The sequence below is a fragment of the Cherax quadricarinatus genome, chromosome 10 (assembly GCF_038502225.1).
Source record: "Cherax quadricarinatus isolate ZL_2023a chromosome 10, ASM3850222v1, whole genome shotgun sequence".
NCBI lineage: Eukaryota > Metazoa > Arthropoda > Malacostraca > Decapoda > Parastacidae > Cherax > Cherax quadricarinatus.
This window is the reverse complement of record NC_091301.1, coordinates 37,829,767-37,851,289: the sequence shown is the minus strand read 5'-3', so window position 1 is coordinate 37,851,289 and position 21,523 is coordinate 37,829,767. Positions and strand designations below refer to the sequence as shown.

The window sequence follows — 21,523 nt, the reverse complement described above, 5'->3', positions numbered from 1 at the left end:
CCAGGAGGTCATTATCAGTATACAGTTACCCCCTTCGGAATGAAAAATTCCCCCTCTTCATTCCAGAAACTCATCCATCAGGCTATTAAAGGACTTGAAGGCACGGCAGCATACCTAGATGATATTGTTGTGGTGTCTGATACTTGGGATCAACACCTACTTAGACTTAAAGCTCTGTTTGAGACCTTTAAGAATTCCCAATTAACAGTTAATTTATCTAAATCTTCCTTTGGCCAGGCCACTGTCACTTTTCTAGGCCATGAAGTAGGTAGTGGTAATGTTGCACCTAAACTTGCTAAAGTTCTTTCGATTAAAGAATATCCAGTTCCTCATGATAGGAAATCTCTTCAACGTTTCCTAGGCATGATCGGATTTTACAGAAGATTCTGTAAGAATTTCTCAGATATTGTAGCCCCTCTTACCTCTCTTACCAGTCATAAAGTTCCCTTTATTTGGACTTCAGATTGTAACACTGCTTTTAATAAAGCAAAAAGATTATTGTGCTCTGCACCCATTCTCCTGTCTCCAGACTTCTCCAAACCTTTTTCATTACAGGTTGATGCTTGTGAGTCTGGGGTTGGGGCGGTACTATTACAAATCGGGAACAAGGAGCTGCAGCCAATAGCATACTTTTCAGCCAAGTTCCAGCCACATCAGAGAGCTTACTCTACCATTGAAAAAGAAGCACTCGCGCTGGTACTGGCTTTGGAGCATTTCGATGTTTATGTGGGCCAGACATCGCAGGTGGTCACAGTCTACAGTGATCACAACCCGTTAGTCTATCTCCAAGCCATGAAGAATCACAACACAAGGCTTATGCGTTGGATGCTCAGGCTGCAGCCCTACAACATAAAAATTAAATATATTGCCGGCAAAGAAAATGTGTTGGCAGACTCTTTGTCAAGAGTCTAGTTTAATATTTTATTTAGGTTAGGATGTATTTGTGGTAACCCCTTTCAAGCTCTTTTTTTTATCCCCTGATGTGGGGGTTTTTTTTAGTGAGGGGATACGGGCTACCGTCCGCTTGTATCTTGGACCTATGTTGGCCTATCTGACTGCTGTCTCACTCTAAGTTTAGGGTTTGGCTTTGGTCACTAGGAAAGCTGAGCTCTATCTAAGAGTTGGATGGTGGAGAGGATAGGCGGTCCCATTATTTTGTGCCATGGCGGCACGGTTACCACTGGGAGGTGGCAGCCTAATCCTGAGCCTTCTCGGGGGTGGGGGTGTGGCATGCAAAGAGTACGTAACCTTTATTCGGCGCATGGACACACCCTCATTTACAGGCTATCTCCCCCAACCAGCGAACCAGGTTGCTAAGAGTTGGTGATGGGGCCCCATCGTTCAACTAGTGACCAGGTTCTAGCCAATAAGAAGGTGGGATTGGCAATCGCAGAGGTTATGTGGATACCGCTCTCCTGTCTGCCCTTGTCATTCCCATTCTAGAGCTGGTTGAAGCACGGTCTGCTATCTTGTGGCTTCTATTTCTGCTTTGCTTACCGTGGAGTGCACTATACTTATCACTGTACATAGTGTACATATTGCTGTTATAAATTGGTGAAGGATAATATAAGTCTAAACTTTTTCTACTGTGTTTATTTGCTCCCATTACACCTGGGATAACAGGCCTTTGAAATCCTAGGTTGTAATAAAGGTTGAGTAACACATTTTTGTTGTGGTTATGGTAAGTGCTATGTGCATAGTTTACATTCAATTTGTGTTATTTTATGTGCCTGTGGGAAAACTTTGTCCACTGATACTGTAAGAGGGGGAAGCAAGTGTTTAAAGATAAAAACTATGTCAGAAGATGAGTCTTTAAACTTTTTAGGCTTCAGGGAAGAAGGTAATAATTCATCAGTAAACATGCCTGGTAACAGTGAACATGAGGGATCACCTACTCCAGGTGATATGGAAATGGAGAGAATGAGACTTAAATTAGCTGTGCTAGAGGCTCAAATGAACTTAATGAAAGCTAAGGAGGAAGAACGTCAAAGGTTAGGAGGTTCAGAACAAGAGCCTGACCAGTACTTTAACATAACTAAAGCTGCAAATTTTGTCCCTAAGTTTACAGAGTGAGACCCAGATATATATTTTTCTTTTTTTGAGAAGACTGTTCTGGAGCAAGGATGGCCCAAACAGAAGTGGGCTACCCTAGTTCACACACAAATTGTGGGTAAAGGATTCCAGAGAGTAGAGACTCTGGAGGGGAAAAATTTTTCTGATTATGATAAGATTAAAGAGGAAGTATTGCTTGCATACCAAATGATATCTGAGAAATATAGACAAATGCTCAGGAATCAAAAATTTCGGGATGGGCAGACCTTAACTGAGTTTGGGAATGAGAAACTGTTCCTTTTTAAGAAATGGGTTTGTTCTAAAGGAGTTAATAAAGACTATAACAAATTAGTAGATCTGATGGTTCATGAGGAATTGTACAATACAATCCCTGTTGACCTCAGAGAATATTTGGAGGACAAAAACCCAGATAATCTTTCAGAAGCACTGGATCTAGGTGACCGATTCTTGGCTCGCAGGGAATTGGCAAGTAAAAACAGTCATGCTCCTTTTGAAAATTTCCCCACTCGTTCTAAACCTTATTCCAAGTCCTATGGTCATAAAGGTAAGTGGGACAAGAATTTTCAGGGACAAATGAAGGCTGAGGCACCCTCTAAAATAGAAAGAAAAGGTAAGTCAACTGGAGCTCAAAGTTTACCTAGACAATCAGATAATTTTTCAGGTCCTCGAGTAAACAGTACCAGTCCTACACCAAATGGTAAAAATACCTTTAACCCTTTACCAGGCCTGGTAAAGGGTAATTACCCCTTTACCAAGAGTGGAAAAGAGTAATTACCCCTTTACCAAGAGTGGAAAAGGGTAATTACCCATCTCCAGGCCTGGTAAAGGGTTAAGAGTTATGCCTGTTACTACTGTAACAAAACTGGACACACAAAAATTTTGCTGGTCAAGGCGGCGAGATCAGGAAAGGGAGGAACCACCCCAGAGGACTCTAACTGCAGACACACATCCAGTTGCCTGTATTTGGTCTTCAAAGCAAGGTGAGGAGGTACCTTTGGGTCTAGACCCCAGGATGCAGGTATTTTCTAGTAAGTCCACAGTTGCTTTGCATAAGGATGTGGGTAGGGTTGAGAACATACTGTCCTTGAGAGATGGATGTAGCACCTACTCCTTGCTATGTGCTGGAGTGCTGCCAGTGTCTAAGGATACCTATACTGGAGTAGATATATTATTGAAGGGTAATACAGGTTCACCCATAAGAACACCTGTACACAAATTATGGGTAGAATCTGCATACCAAGTTGGCTATCTCCCTGTAGGTATTTCAGACGACATTCCCTTCGAAGGGATTAACCTCTTGTTGGGAAACAACGTTATGGGTCTGTTAGACAGTGAAGAACCACTAGTATGGGGGCAACCAGACCCCAAAGTTTGGGAGACCTTTTCCCTGTTGGTGCCATCACAAGAAGTATGTCTTGTGACCAGGATACCAAGGGTAATCCTTGTATTTCTCATGAGGATGGTGAGGACTTAGGTTTGGAAACTCTATTTTCTGATGTTGAACTGCAGTCAACTAAAGAAAAGGATACCACAACCCGAGTTGAGCCTAATCAGTGCAGAGATCAGGGAAGTAGTGTGAGGAAGATTGGGCCTACTATGATGCAGTTAATTGCTGCACAGGGGTGTGATGACACACTTAAGTCGATCAGAGCCTCAGCTGTGACTGAGGAGGAATCTTTACATTTAAATAAATGCTTCTATTTCAGGAAAGGTATACTAATGAAGAAGACACCTTCGGTTGCAGTACCAGTAGAAGGAGAGCCAAGTTTTTGTCACCAGGTCGTGGTGCCTGAGCCTTATAGAAACCATGTTCTTAGCTTAGTGCATGACACACCTCTAGGTGGACACCTAGGTATTTCTAAAACAGTATCCAGGGTTTCCAGGCACTTCTTCTGGCCTCGGCTGTGGGAGACGGTGGGAGATTATATAAAGACCTATCATGCCTGCCAAATTATAGGGAAACCTAATCAAAGCATTAAACCTGTTCCCCTTCAGCCTATTTCAGCACCAGGTGAACCCTTCAGCAAGCTGGTAGTGGATGTCGTTGGCCCACTCCCAAGGACCAGAATGGGAAATAATTATTTACTAACAATAATTTCCTCCACTACCAGGTATCCAGAAGCAATCCCTCTACGCAAGATAACAGCTCGAGTGGTCTTAAGGGCTTTGATGAAGTTCTTTTCCCATGTTGGCTTTCCTCGGGAGGTACAAACAGATCAAGGGTCTAACTTTACCTCGAAATTATTTAGGAATGTGTTAAAGGGGTTAGATGTACAGCCCAAATTTTCAACTGCCTATCACCCTCAGTCTCAGGGAGTAGTAGAGAGATTTCATCAAACTCTTAAGACAATGATGCAAGCTTATTGTATGAATAACACTAGTGATTGGGATGAGGGTATCCCCTTTCTCTTGTTTGCCATGCGGGAAAGCACCCAAGAATCTCTCAGTTTCAGCCCTTTCGAGCTTGTCTATGGTCATCCAGTGAGAGGACCACTGACTATTCTCAAGGAGCATTGGCTGGGTGGTGAAAATGAGGCTTCCCCGCCGGAAGATGTTCTCTTTTTCAGGAAACGATTGGACCAGGCGAGACAGATGGCAGCAGACAACCTCAGAGCTAGTCAGAGGGCCATGAAGCAGTGGTACAACCAAAGGGCAGCTCCTCGCTCCTTCAGTGTTGGAGAGGAAGTGTTAGCTTTGGAGCCGGTTCTGGGACATGCCTTGGCTGCACGATTTGATGGACCCTTTGTCATCACAGGCAGGTCTGGCCCCAATTATGTAATTAAGATGCCTGGCCGTCGCAAATCAGAAAGGACTGTGCACATTAACAGGTTGAAAAAATACCATTCTAGGGCAGGAGTTGCCGCCATTCAAGTTGAGTGTGACGATACTGAAAAACTTCCTGTAACAACAGAAGTAAGGCTGTGCAATTCAGCCATCTTGCAAAATCCCTTGGCACACATGAAGGGACTAGCAGGAAATAGCAAACAAGAGGACTCCACTAGCAATAGTGAGGATATATTACCAAAAACAAATGGTGGGAGCTCCATTGTTGGTGCTAGGGAGGATAGAAGTAAGACAGGGAAACATGCACCAACAGGGAATACAGTCACAGAAACCCAAGGCAAACGGAAACCAAGCCTGTGCACATACTATGCACTCGGTATCTGCTGGCATGGGAAATCTGGAAAAACAGATGGGACGTGCAACTATGACCACCCTAGGAAATGCCATGCCCATATGACAACAGGAAAATGCAAACTCCCTTCCTGTAAGCTTTTTCACCCTGAACTGTGTACCTCTTCAGTACAGGAAAGACTGTGCTATAACTTAAATTGCCAGGCATACCATCTAAAGGGGACAAAAAGATACAAAACATCCAGGCCATGGGAAAACCTGGGTAGCCACAGCCACTCAAGAGGGAGAGGTTTTTTAGTGCCAGGAAGGAAAAAAAACTGGCAGGAAATGGCAGAAATCGTACACCAAATCCAGTCATTCCTGGAGTGGAACCACAGTCGATGGCCTCCACTCCAAACCAACAGATACAGATACTAATGCCGGAAAAAAAATCCCCCCCCAGTACCAACAATACCACCAGTCCGATAACATTCTTCTTTGCAAATATACAGGGTCTAAAGCCAGCAACAAACAACAAAATACCTTTCATCCGTGGACTGCTTGCAGAGGCAAAGGCAATGTTCGCGGCTTTCACTGAGACCCACATAAAGGATCACTTGGACAACGAAATATGGATCCCAGGTTACAACCTATACAGATGTGACAGAGTGAACAGGCAAAAGGGGGGGGTTGGCCTGTACATTGCAGAGTCACTTGTTTGCACAGAACTGCTAAATGCCTCAAATGATGTAGTGGAAGTTTTAGCAGTAAAGGTCGAGAACCAAAACCTAGTCATTGTGATAGTCTACAAGCCTCCGGATGCAACATCCCAGCAATTCCAGGAACAGCTGTTAAAAATTGACCACTGTCTGGAAAACCTTCCAGCTCCTGCACCCAACATCTTGCTCCTGGGGGATTTCAACTTAAGGCACCTAAAATGGAGGAATATAGCAAATAATATTGTTGCAGTAATAACACCAGGAGGCAGCTCTGATGAAAACTCACACTCACGCGAGCTTTTAAATCTCTGCACAAAATTCAATTTAAACCAGCAAATAATAGAGCCTACTAGACTGGAGAATACACTAGACCTCATCTTCACTAACAATGATGATCTGATAAGAAATATCACCATATCAAAAACAATATACTCAGATCACAACATAATTGAGGTTCAGTCATGTATGCGCGGAGCCCCAGACCGACATAAGGAGATTAGTCACGAGGGAGCATTCACCAAATTCAACTTCAATAACAAAAACATAAAGTGGGACCAAGTAAACCAAGTCCTAACCGATATAAGCTGGGAAGATATACTAAGCAACACAGACCCCAACTTATGCCTAGAACAGATTAACTCGGTAGCACTCGATGTATGCACAAGGCTTATTCCTCTAAGAAAAAGGAGGAGTAGATGTAAAACAGAAAGAGACAGGCGCTCCCTTTACAGGCGACGGAAAAGAATAACAGAGCGGCTAAAAGAGGTCAATATATCTGAAATGCGTAGGGAGACACTGGTCAGAGAACTAGCAAGCATCGAACTTAAGCTAAAAGAATCCTTTAGGAGTCAGGAATCGCGGGAAGAACTAAAAGCCATAAATGAAATCGAAAGAAACCCAAAGTATTTCTTCTCCTATGCCAAATCAAAATCGAGAACAACGTCCAGTATTGGGCCCCTACTTAAACAAGATGGGTCCTACACAGATGACAACAAGGAAATGAGTGAGCTACTCAAGTCCCAATATGACTCAGTTTTTAGCAAGCCGCTAACCAGACTGAGAGTCGAAGATCAAAATGAATTTTTTATGAGAGAGCCACAAAATTTGATTAACACAAGCCTATCCGATGTTATCCTGACGCCAAATGACTTCGAACAGGCGATAAATGACATGCCCATGCACTCTGCCCCAGGGCCAGACTCATGGAACTCTGTGTTCATCAAGAACTGCAAGAAGCCCCTATCACGAGCCTTTTCCATCCTATGGAGAGGGAGCATGGACACGGGGGTCGTCCCACAGTTACTAAAAACAACAGACATAGCCCCACTCCACAAAGGGGGCAGTAAAGCAACAGCAAAGAACTACAGACCAATAGCACTAACATCCCATATCATAAAAATCTTTGAAAGGGTCCTAAGAAGCAAGATCACCACGCATCTAGAAACCCATCAGTTACACAACCCAGGGCAACATGGGTTTAGAACAGGTCGCTCCTGTCTGTCTCAACTATTGGACCACTACGACAAGGTCCTAAATGCACTAGAAGACAAAAAGAATGCAGATGTAATATATACAGACTTTGCAAAAGCCTTCGACAAGTGTGACCATGGCGTAATAGCGCACAAAATGCGTGCTAAAGGAATAACAGGAAAAGTAGGTCGATGGATCTATAATTTCCTCACTAACAGAACACAGAGAGTAGTCGTCAACAGAGTAAAGTCCGAGGCAGCTACGGTGAAAAGCTCTGTTCCACAAGGCACAGTACTCGCTCCCATCTTGTTCCTCATCCTTATATCCGACATAGACAAGGATGTCAGCCACAGCACCGTGTCTTCCTTTGCAGATGACACCCGAATCTGCATGACAGTGTCTTCCATTGCAGACACTGCAAAGCTCCAGGCAGACATCAACCAAATCTTTCAGTGGGCTGCAGAAAACAATATGAAGTTCAACGATGAGAAATTTCAATTACTCAGATATGGTAAACATGAGGAAATTAAATCTTCATCAGAGTACAAAACAAATTCTGGCCACAAAATAGAGCGAAACACCAACGTCAAAGACCTGGGAGTGATCATGTCGGAGGATCTCACCTTCAAGGACCATAACATTGTATCAATCGCATCTGCTAGAAAAATGACAGGATGGATAATGAGAACCTTCAAAACTAGGGAGGCCAAGCCCATGATGACACTCTTCAGGTCACTTGTTCTATCTAGGCTGGAATATTGCTGCACACTCACAGCACCTTTCAAGGCAGGTGAAATTGCCGACCTAGAAAATGTACAGAGAACTTTCACGGCGCGCATAACGGAGATAAAACACCTCAATTATTGGGAGCGCTTGAGGTTCCTAAACCTGTATTCCCTGGAACGCAGGAGAGAGAGATACATGATTATATACACCTGGAAAATCCTAGAGGGACTAGTACCGAACTTGCACACGAAAATCACCCACTACGAAAGCAAAAGACTTGGCAGACGATGCACCATCCCCCCAATGAAAAGCAGGGGTGTCACTAGCACGTTAAGAGACCATACAATAAGTGTCAGGGGCCCGAGACTGTTCAACTGCCTCCCAGCACACATAAGGGGGATTACCAACAGACCCCTGGCAGTCTTCAAGCTGGCACTGGACAAGCACCTAAAGTCAGTTCCGGATCAGCCGGGCTGTGGCTCGTATGTTGGTTTGCGTGCAGCCAGCAGCAACAGCCTGGTTGATCAGGCTCTGATCCATCAGGAGGCCTGGTCTCAGACCGGGCCGCGGGGGCGTTGACCCCCGGAACTCTCTCCAGGTAAACTCCAGGTAAACTCCAGGTACAGGGAGCCTGTGACTTGGTTCAGTTACTCCAAAAATTTCCAGATTTGTTTGGGGGTGTACCCAAAGTAAGTTGGGGAACCTGTTCTAATAAAGCAGGCTCCTTACTGCATGAACCCAACAAAACAACTTCACATGGAGGAAGAAGTGAAATTCCTCCTTCAAAACCAGTTTGTAGTGCCTAGCGAGAGTCAGTGGGCATCTCCATGCCTGATGGTTCCCAAACCTGATGGATCTATGCGTATGTGCACTGACTATTGCAGAGTAAATGAAGTAACGAAGGCTGACTGTTACCCTTTGCCACGTATGGATGATGTGATTGATGCTGTGGGAGGGGCAAAGTTCGTGAGCAAACTGGACTTACTTAAAGGTTATTATCAGATACCCCTCACCCAGCGAGCCAAGGAAATTTCAGCCTTCGTCACTCCAGATGGGTTATTTCAATATAATGTTCTTCCTTTTGGGTTAAAAAATGCTCCTGCCACCTTCCAGCGTTGTATAAATACTGTCATAAGGGGGTTGGATGGTGTACGGGCCTATCTAGATGATATTGAGGTATTCAGCAACCAGTGGGAAACTCACTTGGTAAGATTACAAAAGTTGTTTGAACGTCTAGCCCAAGCCAAACTAACCATCAATCTGAGCAAAAGTGAGTTTGGCCAAGCCAGTGTACAATTCTTAGGATATGTAGTTGGTCAGGGGAAAGTTGCCCCAATTAATGCTAAGGTGAAGGCCATTATAAATTTTCCTAGACCACAGAATCGGAAGGCAGTGATGAGGTTCCTGGGCATGGTGGGTTATTACAGACGGTTCTGCCCCAACCTCTCCCAGGTAGCGTCACCACTGACAACTTTGACCAGTCCCAAAGTTCAATTCAGCTGGGACAGCAAGTGTGACAGGGCTTTTGAAATGTGAAAATGTTATTAGGGAATGCTATCTTGAAAAGTCCTGAGTTTGAATGCCCCTTCTCTCTACAAGTGGATGCTAGTGATGTAGGGGTAGGTGCAGTGTTGTTGCAGGGTGATGAGAGAGATAGCCTTCAGCCAGTTTGTTACTATTCAGCCAAATTAAAAAAGCATCAACGTGGTTATGCAACTGTAGAGAAAGAGGCTTTGGCTTTGGTTTTGGCTGTGCAGAAATTTGAAGTTTATATCAGTGCTTCCCCACATCCTGTAATAGTGTATAGTGACCATAACCCTCTGAGGTTTTTGCAAAGAATGAGAAACCACAATCAAAGACTCTTAAGATGGGCTTTGTTCCTACAGCCTTTTAATTTGGAAGTTAAATATATAAAAAGGCTCAGAGAATGTGGTTGCTGATGCTCTCTCTAGATGTTTCATGTAGATGCATGGTGTGTACTTTGTACATAGTGTTTGTTAGGTAAGACACATATGCAACAGTTAGGTATCTTTATTTTGAAACGTTTCGCCTACACAGTAGGCTTCTTCAGTCGAGTACAGAAAAGTTGATAGAAGCAGAAGATACTTGAAGACGATGTAATCAGTCCATCACCCTTAAAGTTTTGAGGTGGTCAGTCCCTCAGTCTGGAGAAGAGCATTGTTCATATTGTTTCATTCTATGGAACAATGCTCTTCTCCAGACTGAGGGACTGACCACCTCAAAACTTTAAGGGTGATGGACTGATTACATCGTCTTCAAGTATCTTCTGCTTCTATCAACTTTTCTGTACTCGACTGAAGAAGCCTACTGTGTAGGCGAAACGTTTCAAAATAAAGATACCTAACTGTTGCATATGTGTCTTACCTAACAACCTGTCGGTATTTTATACCATTTTAATGTTCACATAGTGTTTGTCTTGTGCTGACCTTGTTGTTTTTGCAGTGGTGAACTCTCGGCGAGCCTGAGTACTCTCTACCAGCCATCTGATTGTGAAGGAGTCGAGTCGGAGCCAAAAGTGTGACGAGGGTCAGTGTATATGTAAATGTGAGTTGAGGCAGTGGTTGACAACCTTCGGTAACATGAGACGTTCAGGAAGGTATGTGATGTTGTGTTTTGGTGTGCTCTATATACAAAACGGCCCGACGATTTGCCTTTGTGGTCCCTTGGACCCCTCCATGTTCTATGTCAGCCTCCTCTTCATAAATTTGGAGGATCTGTGTGGAGTGGGACCTCGGAAGATGGGCTTGAGTGTCTGACCATGTTAAGGATCGTGAGTGTTGACTGGAAGTCTTACTGTTTGGTTCAGCCACCAAGTAAGAGACACCTTGACATGTTTTGTGAAGTTTCCTGCCTGGTATACACCTGACTGCTCTCGGTTTGGCTCTACTCTCGTCTCCTGATCAGGAAGATGCCACCCTGGAGTACCAGTTGCTTGCTGGATTACCGTACCAGAGGCACAGGCCTGTTGGTGCGGGCTTTCACAGTGGGCATTGTGTGCAATTTTTGCATTGTAATGTGTATTGTTGAAAAGTCACTAAAATTGTAAATAGTTACACCCTTGAGTATATGGGTATGGTTAAAATCCTTTTCTAAAAAATCCTGCAATCTGTTGTAAACAACAGTATAGTGAAGAGTAAACCATACCCCCGGCCGGGATTGAACCCGCGGTCATAGAGTCTCAAAACTCCAGCGCGACGGGCTGGAGTTTTGAGACTCTATGACCGCGGGTTCAATCCCGGCCGGGGGTATGGTTTATTTGCAATCGTGTCATTACGATTTCTTAAGTCATAGTGAAGAGTAGTTATGGTGCTGGGAAATATGTGGCATTTCTAGTAGTCTTGCTTACCGCCTTCAGACTTAAGCAATGTACTTTTACTAGTCGTATCCTGAGGGACACGGCTAGCTTTTCTGAGACTTCGTCTTGAGGTGGGGGTGTTATGGGGCTATAGGACCCAACATGTATTTATAAGTAACAGTTACTCTGGAATACTTAATTATATTGAATTGATGGGGACTCAGTTCTAAATGTCATAAGGGCTGATCACCCTTAGGACTGAGAGGCAGCTGGGTCAAGCCTTTTTCTCAATATAATAGGTTATACTATAGACACATAAACACACAATTTAAATAAGTAGTTTATAAAGTTGTATTTCTTTTTGTAAAAGTAAAATTAAGGTGTGGTAGAATTGTGGTAACTGGAGAATTGTGCTTGACAACAGTCTTTTGTTTTTGGTGGGTGTGGGAGGAGCTTAGCTAGGCTCCTCCCCCTCCCCCTCTCTGTTTTGGTTGATATGAAGGTGGAAGGACCTCTGGGTCCTTCTTTCTATCTTTTTGGGGCATGTGTGCTCCAGGAGTGAGTTTTTATAACTTAAGTTGTGGCCACCATACCCAGGGTGACTAAAGTGTGTCAAAACACTGGTTAGCCCAGAGTTAGTCAAGAAGAGAGATGGACAAAGTTGCGGAGATGCACCATGTGGGAGAACAGCTATGGAGTGTGTAGATTTTTTTTTTCAAAATCTGAGGTTGTAAATGTATCTTCTGTACATATCTATTTAGAATACAGTTATATTTTTATAGTAGTAGTTTAAATAACCTGTGAGGAGGGCTGGTGAAAGGATATCGGAGACACTCAAGATGATCAGCCATGATGTAAGTATTACCCCTAGACAGATAAAGCCATTAAGTAAAAAGCTACCCCACACTAGAACATGTAGTGAGAACCTTACTATCAAAGTAATAAGGGACAAACCAACATAACAGTGTGTGATGCCAGTCACCATGATGAGTGATCTCATTCACCATGGTGTGTGATGACAGTCACTATAGTGAGTGATCTTAGTCACCATGGTGAGTGATCTCAGTCACCATGGTGTGTGATGACAGTCACTATAGTGAGTGATGTCAGTCACCATGGTGAGTGACCTCAGTCACCATGGTGTGTGATGTCAGTCTTCATGGTGACTGATGTCAGTTTTCATGAGTTATGTCAGTCTTAATGGTGAGTGATGTCAGACTTCATGGTGAATACTGTCAGTCTTCATGGTGAGTGATCTGTCACCATGGGGAGTGATGTCAGTCACCATGGTGAATGATGTCAGTCACCATGGTGAGTGATGTCAATCACAATGGTGAGTGATGTCAGTTACGATAAAGAATGATTTCAGTCACCTTGGTGAGTGATGTCAGTCACCATGGTGAGTGATCTCAGTCATAATGGTGAGTGATGTCAATCACCATAGTGAGTGATGTCAGTCACCATGGTGAGTGATGTCAGTCACCATGGTGAGTGATCTCAGTCACCAGGGTGAGTGATGTCAATCACCATGGTCAGTGATGTCAGTCACCACTGTGAGTGATGTCAGTCGCCATGGTGAGTGATCTTAGTAACCATGGTGAGTGATTCCAGTCACCATGGTGAGTGATTCCAGTCACCATGGTGAGTGATACCAGTCACCATGGTGAGTGATGCCAGTCACCATGGTGAGTGATTCCAGTCATCATGAGTGATGCCAGTCACCATGGTGAGTGATACCAGTCACCATGGTGAGTGATGCCAGTCACCATGGTGAGTGATTCCAGTCATCATGAGTGATGCCAGTCACCATGGCGAGTGATCTTAGTCACCATGATGTGTGATGCCAATCACCATGGCGAGTGATCTCAGTCACCATGGTGAGTGATGTCAGTCATCATGGTAAGTGATCTCAGTCACCATGGTGAGTGATGTCAGTCACCATGGTGTGTGATGTCAGTCATCATGGTGAGTGATGTCAATCATGGTAAGTGATCTCAGTCACCATGGTGTGTGATGTCAGTCACTATAGTGAGTGATGTCAGTCACCATGGTGAGTGATCTCAGTCACCATGGTGTGTGATCTCAGTCACCATGGTGTGTGATGCCAGTCACCATCTTGAGTGATCTCAGTCACCATGGTGTGTGATGTCAGTCTTCATGGTGAGTGATGTCAGTCTTCATGATGAGTGATGTCAGTCTTCATGGTGAGTGATGTCAGTCTTCATGGTGAGTGATGTCAGACTTCATGTTGAGTACTGTCAGTCTTCACCATGGTGAGTGATGTCAGTCACCATGGTGAATGATGTCAGTCACCATGGTGAGTGATGTCAATCACAATGGTGAGTGATGTCAGTTACTATAAAGAATGATATCAGTCACCTTGGTGAGTGATGTCAGTCACCATGGTGAGTGATCTCATTCATAATGGTGAGTGATGTCAATCACCAGTGAGTGATGTCAGTCACCATGGTGAGCGATGTCAGTCACCATGGTGAGTGATCTCAGTCACCAGGGTGAATGATGTCAATCACCACGGTCAGTGATGTCAGTCACCATGGTTTGTAATGCCAACCACCATGGTGAGTGATGTCTGTCACCATAGTGAGTGATCTCAGTCACCATGGTGAGTGATCTCAGTCACCATGGTGTGTGATGCCAGTCACCATGGTGAGTGATGTTGGTCAACATGGTGTAAGATGTCAGTCACCATGGTGAGTGATGTCAGTCACCATGGTGTGTGTTGTCAGTCAACATGGTGAGTGATGTTGGTCAACATGGTGTGTGATGTCAGTCACCATGGTGAGTGATGTCAGTCACTATGGTGTGTGATGCCAGTCACCATGGTGAGTGATGTCAGTCACTATGGTGACTGATCTCAGTCACCATGGTGAGTGATGTCAGTCACCATGGTGTGTGATGGCAGTCACCATCGTTAGTGATGTAAGTCACAATGATGTGTGATGGCAGTCACCATCGTTAGTGATGTCAGTCACCATAGTGAGTGTTGTCAGCCACAATGGTGAGTGATGTCAATCACCATGGTGAGTGATGTCAGTCACCATGGTGAGTGATGTCAGTCACCATGGTGTGTGATGCCAGTCACAATGGTGAGTGATCTCAGTCACCATGGTGAGTGATGTCAGTCACCATGGTGAGTGATGTCAGTCACCATGGTGAGTGATCTCGGTCACCATGGTGAGTGATGTCAGTCACTATAATGAGTGATATCAGTCACCATGGTGAGTGATGTCAGTCACCATGGTGAGTGATCTCAATCATGGTGAGTGATGTCAATCACCATCTGTGAGTGATGTCAGCCACCATGGTGAGTGATGTCAGTCACCATGGTGAGTGATGTCAGTCACCATGGTGAGTGATATCAGTCACCATAGTGAGTGACCTCAGTTTCCATATTGAATGATGTCAGTCACCATAGCAAGTGATGTCAGTCACCATGGTGAGTGATCTCAGTCACCATGGTGTGTGATGCCAGCCAAGATGGTGAGTGATGTCAGTCACCATAGTGAGTGATCTCAGTCACCGTGGTGTGTGATGTCAGTCACCATGGTGAGTGATCTCAGTCACCATGGTGTGTGATGCCAGTCACCATGGTGAGTGTTCTCAGTCACCTTGTTGAGTGATGTCAGTCACCATGGTGAGTGATGTCAGTCACCATGGTGTGTATTGTCAGTCAACATAATGAGTGATGTTGATCAACATGGTGAGTGATGTCAGTCACCATGGTGAATGTCACCATTGTGTGTGATGTCAGTCACTATGGTGACTGATCTCAGTCACCAGTCACCATGGTGAGTGATGTCAGTCACTATGGTGTGTGATCTAAGTCACCATGGTGAGTGATGTCAGTCACCATGGTGTGTGATGGTAGTCTCCATCATTAGTGATGTCAGTCACTATGGTGTGTGATGTCAATCAACATGGTGAGTGGTGTCAGTCACCATGTTCTGTGATGTTAGTCATCATTTTGAGTGATGTCAGTCACCATAGTGTGTGATGTTAGTCAGTATGGTGAGTGATGTGAATCTTCATATTGGAGGTGAGTATTCGGCAATCGTGGAGAGAGCTCAGACTGAGCTCTCTCCACGATTGCTATGTTTGAAAGGTGCTTTGAACTGACCACAGATACATGTACTCTATTGACTCTAAAGGAGTTTTGGAAGGATCACTTTAATATCCTCAATTGTGTAAACCTTATAGGTAAGGCTTGGGAGGGAGTGACTAAGAGGACCTTGAACTCTGCTTGGAAGAAACTGTGGCCAGAATGTGTAGACAAAAGGGATTTTGAAGGGTTTGAGGCTAACCCTGGGAATCCTATGTCAGTTCAGGAATCCATTGTGGCATTGGGAAAGTCCTTGCAGTTGGAGGTTAGTGGGGAGGATGTGGAAGAGTTGGTGGCGGAGGACAATGATGAACTAACCACTGATGAGCTGCTAGATCATCTTCAACAGCAAGAGGCCAGACCTGAGGAAACTGCTTCAGAGGAGGGGATAGAGAAATTGACCAAGTTGCCTACTTCAAAGATTACGGAAATGTGTGCAAAGTGGATTGAAGTGCAAACCTTTTTTGATGAAAATCACCCTGACACAGCTACTGCAAGCCATGTTGGCAACCTGTACACTGACAATGTTGTGATCCACTTTAGGAAAGTCATAAAGGAACGAGAGGTACAGGCCTCTATGGACAGATATGTTGTGCGACAGAAATCCAGTGACTCTCAAGCTGGTCCTAGTGGCATTAAAAGAAGAAGAAGGGAAGTAACCCCAGAAAAGAACTTGCTACCTCAAGTCCTAAGGGAGGGGGATTCCCCTTCTAAACATTAAAAACTTCGACACTCTCCCCTCCTCCCATCCCATCAATCATCACCAGATCTTCATTAAAGGTAAGTGTCAATTATTCTATTGTGAGTATTCTATTGTTATTATTGTTATTGTAATTATTCTATTGCATTAAACTTAATATTTCATGTGGTAAAAGTTTTTTTTTTTTCATACTTTTGGGTGTCTTGCACGGATTAATTTGATTTCCATTATTTCTTATGGGGAAAATTGATTTGCTTTCCAATAATTTTGCTTTACGATGAGCTCTCGGGAACGGATTAATAACGTGAACTGGGGGTCCACTGTATACGTTTGCACCGTTTAAGGGTTAAGTAGATATGTATTAGGATAAGTCTGCCCAAAATGCCCCGGCATGATGGCAGCTTTCTTTGTACTTAACTAATCAAAATTGTAAATACACATTGTAACCTTGCAAAGAAATAAAATCTTTATCTTTACGAGCAAAATAAAATAGAAAAAAATGGAGGAAAAATAACAAAAGAAAAAATTCAGGTAAAGAGCTCAATACATAAAACAATATTTTATGGATTTTACAGTGGTAAGTGCATGGCTCGCCATATTATTGTGAATCTATTAACAAAGTTTACAGCATCATATGAAGGTGATACTCTCAAACTCTCTTAATTAACCTGGAGAAGAAGCCAAAACTACAAACTGGGGGAGAAGAGCAACTGAAAAAAAACCTTAAAAAACTGTTCTTGCTAAGAAAAGTCTCATGTTGCAGAACAAGGTTTCACTTGAACAGCATTACTTGTTTGCAATCGTCTCATTATGATTTCTTGAGTCGTGATGACGGCTCTGAGGGGACTTGAGCTAGAGTTCATCATGGCCACACTGGTGGGAGATTTGTCTGTAAAAACTTGTATTTGTGGTCACATATATATTATATCTAGGTAGTAGGTTGGTAGACAGCAACCACCCAGGCAGGTACTACCGTCCTGCCAAGTAAGTGTAAAACGAAAGCCTGTAATTGTTTTACATGATAGTAGGATTGCTGGTGTCCTTTTTTCTGTCTCATGAACATGCAAGATTTCAGGTACGTCTTGCTACTTCTACTTACACTTAAATCACACTACACATAAAGTGGTCCCTCAATAATCGTCCTGCCTGAAAGTCGTCCATTTCGGAAATACACTGTAGTCCCGTTATTTCGTCTAAACATTGGCTCGCAAATGGTCCATTAACTCGCTAATCATCTTTTGTCCTGGACACATACTCAAGGCTCTGAGCCGCCTATGCCTCTCTTCCCAGCCAGTGTGCCATTGTTAACCAGTGAGCGACGGTCCCCTCACGTGTTCATACGAAATATTTCATAATATTCCATTCATTTTAGTGCTTGCAAGTGCTAAATAAGCTACCATGCCTCCAAAGAAAGCTCCTAGTGCCAAGCCTTTGGTAAAGAAGGTGAGAAATACGACTGAATTTAAGAAAACCATTATTGAACAATATGAAAGTGGTGTACGTGTGGGCGAACTGGCCAGGATGTATAACAAATCCCGTACAACCATGTCTTCCATCGTAGCCAAGAAAAAGGAAATCAAGGAAGCTCTTGTTGCAAAGGGGGTAAATATGCTGACAAAAATGAGATCACCAGTACTCGAAGATGTTGAGAAGTTATTATTGGTGTGGATAAACAAGAAACAATTAGCAGGAGATAGTCTTATGACGTCGCTTATTTGTGAAAAGGCTAGGCAGTTGCATGACGATTTGGTAAAGAAATTGCGTGCAACTAGTGGCGATGTGAGTGAATTTAAGGCCAGCAAAGGCTGGTTTGAGAGATTTAAGAAGCGTACACAGTGTGATAAGGCATGGTGAGGCTGCCAGTTTGGACCAAAAAGAGGCTGAAAAATATGTACAGGAATTCAAGGAGTACATAGAGGCTGAAGGACTGAAACCTGAACACATGCTCAGTTGTGACAAAACAGGCCTCTTTTGGAAGAAAATGCCAAAGAGGACCTACATTACTCAGGAAGAAAAAGCACTGCCAGGACACAAGCCTATGAAAGACAGGCTGACGCTCATGTTCTGTGCTAATGCTAGTGGGGATTTCAAAGTGAAGCCATTACTAGTGAACCATTCTGAAAATCCCAGTGTGTTTTGGAGATCTAATAATAAGGCATGGGTCACGAGGGACATTTTCGTCGAAGGGGATTCTCCGTCCAAACAGTAATTCAATCTCTCTCCTCCTCCAGTCTTCCATACACTAAGAAGAATCTCCAATAAAGCTAAGTGTCATGCTGTTAATGTTTCATTCATCATGTGCCATTGTACTGTTTATGTACTACATCTACATTTCATGTAATAAATTTTTTGTTTTAATACTTCTGGGTGTTAGGAACGGATTAATTGTATTTACATTATTTCTTATGGGGAAAATTGATTCGAAAATCATCTATTTCGATAATAGTCCCACTTCCAGGAATGGATTATGGACGATAATTGAGGGACCACTGTACATGTACAAGCATATATATACACACCCCTCGGTTTTTCTTCTATTTTCTTTCTAGTTCTTGTTCCTGTTTATTTCCTCTTATCTCCATGGGGAAGTGAAACAGAATTCTTCCTCCGTAAGCCATGCGTGTTGTAAGAGGCGACTAAAATGCCGGGAGCAAGGGGCTAGTAACCCCTTCTCCTGTACATATTACTAAATGTAAAATGAGAAACTTTCGTTTTTCCTTTTGGGCCACCCCGCCTTGGTGGGATACGGCAGGTGTGTTGAAAGAAGAAGATATATGTTATAATAAAAAAGAAGCGCTAAACCACAAGGTTTATACAGTGCAGCAGGGCAGGAAAGGATGCAGAGGTAATGGGTAGCATGAGGGAGAGGAATGATTATTAGGTTACAAAGTACGGCGGGGCAGCGAATAGTGCAGGGGTAGAGGGTAGCTAGAGATTAAGGTGGAAAGGACTGAGGAGAGTGCTAGAGACATCATCATCAGAGTTTGTGTAGTAAATCAGTTGCTGTCAAAAAGTTAATGAGAGAGTCTGGATTAAAGGAGGGTCCATCAACAAGAAGGGAAGTAAAGAAAAGGCAGCAGAGTGGAGACGACATTGGAGGTAAATTCTGCATGCTGGTTGATAGAATGGGCAGTCCAACACAATGTGGCTAACAGATATTAGAACTTGACAATTCTCACAGAGAGGAACAAGACACCTCTCCACGAGATACCCATAAGTAAGACAAGTGTGGTCGATGTGAAGACAAGAGAGAGTAGTCTCCCAACCTCGACACTGATGACAAAAAGACGGCCAGAAACCTATACTCGGTTTAACAGAATGAAGTTTGTTATAGAGCAGATCAGACCAACGTTGTTGCCAACGGGTGCAAAGATGGGTAGCAAATGCAGCAAAATAGTCCATGAATGGAACACCTCTGTATGAAACTGGGAGGCCATGTACTTCTGACAGTGCAGCAGTGTCTGCCTGTTCATTGCCCTGTACATCAACATGACCAAGGACCCAACTTTGTGGTCACGGTGATGCCTATGCTAACCTTCCTATGGTGTACAAATATGCCTAGTTGGATGAATCTTATTGTAGCCAGCTGGCCCAGTGGCTAACGAGTCGGTCTGGAGTTTTATGACTCGCTTGCTGCGAGTTCAATACCCGCCTGTACTGTGCTTTGTGTACAATAGTGTCATTATGATCTCTTGAGTAATTACTTGTGTAGAATTTCATCAAACTATACACAACAAAATATTGTCCGAGTTAAAACTTTTCTTCACTACTGTCATAAGTATATCATTGGAAACAAAAGTTGTCTTCACAGAATGGTAAATCTTTGGATGATTTATATGAGTAGGTAGTAACTGCTATAATTACTGCAAACTTTCATTTTTTTATGATATACAACATATTACAGATGGGACATCTGCTTTGTAGCTGCTAGTGCAGCTACGAAGCAGATGTAGAAGAAGAACATGATGTTGCTGGGATTTACATAAAAGATGGTCATAATATAACTGATTTTATTTATCCATCAAAGTATGTACATAAAAGCCATTAATACTTATGCACATGAATGGTCTTTTTAAAGATTTGTTAAAGAATGTGAAATATATAAACATTATGTTAACAAATGTTCATAAATATTAATTTATATAAGCTAACAAAAAGCTAATGTCAAATGGGAGGACATTAAACTTTCCAAAATATTTATAGTTACATTAAAATTACTGCAAGATTTAATTTTAAGGATTAAAGGTGCAACATTAGTGATTTTCATAAATTTAGAAGGGGTATAAGAGAGATTATATCATATACAACTACAAAACAGTACAATTAATATTAAAAAATAATTCTGTCAAGTAAGTCAATGGCATTTCTAAATAATATTTTGCAAAATATAAGAACATAAAAACATATAAAAGTTTAGTCAGCCACAATACAGCCTCTCCTCACTTAATGACGGAGTTCTGTTCCTAATACCGTGTCAATAAAAAAATTCATCGCTAAACGGGGAACATACTATAATGGTAGTGGGTTTATGTCAACCATCTTTGATATTGCTTTAATGTCACCTTTACCCCATTTATAACATTTTTAGTATATTTTTAAATGGTTATATAGTAACAAATAGAATAGAGGAAATCAGCTCTAATATACATTATTTAAGTATGCATATTGGTCAGAGAGCCCATCGTAAGTCAGAGTCGTCAGTAAAGGAGTATGTCACTAAGTGAGGAGAAGCTGTATAACAAGATACAGCAGTACCCATTTAAACAAAAAAATTAAATTCATGGAAAAACATTTTGTCAGATGAATTTTCATTCACTGAACACTTTTTTACAATGGCTTTCATTATGTGTTGCAACTATGACAAAACTTGGAGAATATTGATGTTTATTGTGAACTTGAGCTGTACTCTCTGCCCTCATATAGTGTTAATTATGTATCAGTTTAGCACTGCCATAAACACTGTGAATTATATTATACTCATACTGAATCTGCCTGTGAAAAATACAAAATGCATGGAAACTTAAGATTACATGAATTTAGTCAAGTTTTTCAGATGTGGTATGAAGACTTGTATGATACAGGTTGTCATCACTGAACTCAGTGATGACACATGAAGCACTGTCACCAATTGTCTTCTCTTCACCCCCTCTATTTTTCTTATACAATAAAAAGAACATAACATTATTTTAAATTAATTCCTACTCTTTAAGCAGCTTTTTAACTTATTATTTTATTTAACACACCGGTGATCTTCCACTGAGACAGGGTGATTCGCCCCCCCTCAC

The 21,523-nt window shown here is 42.7% G+C and overlaps 1 protein-coding gene and 1 long non-coding RNA gene across 3 annotated transcripts in view; one reads left to right on the top strand and one right to left on the bottom strand.

The window, feature by feature from the left end:
• Nucleotides 1–21,523, top strand: part of LOC138852519 (uncharacterized) — a 389,852-nt gene that overhangs the window by 34,457 nt on the left and 333,872 nt on the right. The gene's annotated exons all lie outside the window — the stretch shown is intronic.
• LOC128688062 (intraflagellar transport protein 74 homolog) overlaps nucleotides 1–21,523 on the bottom strand; it is a 694,157-nt gene that overhangs the window by 443,247 nt on the left and 229,387 nt on the right. The window lies entirely within an intron of this gene.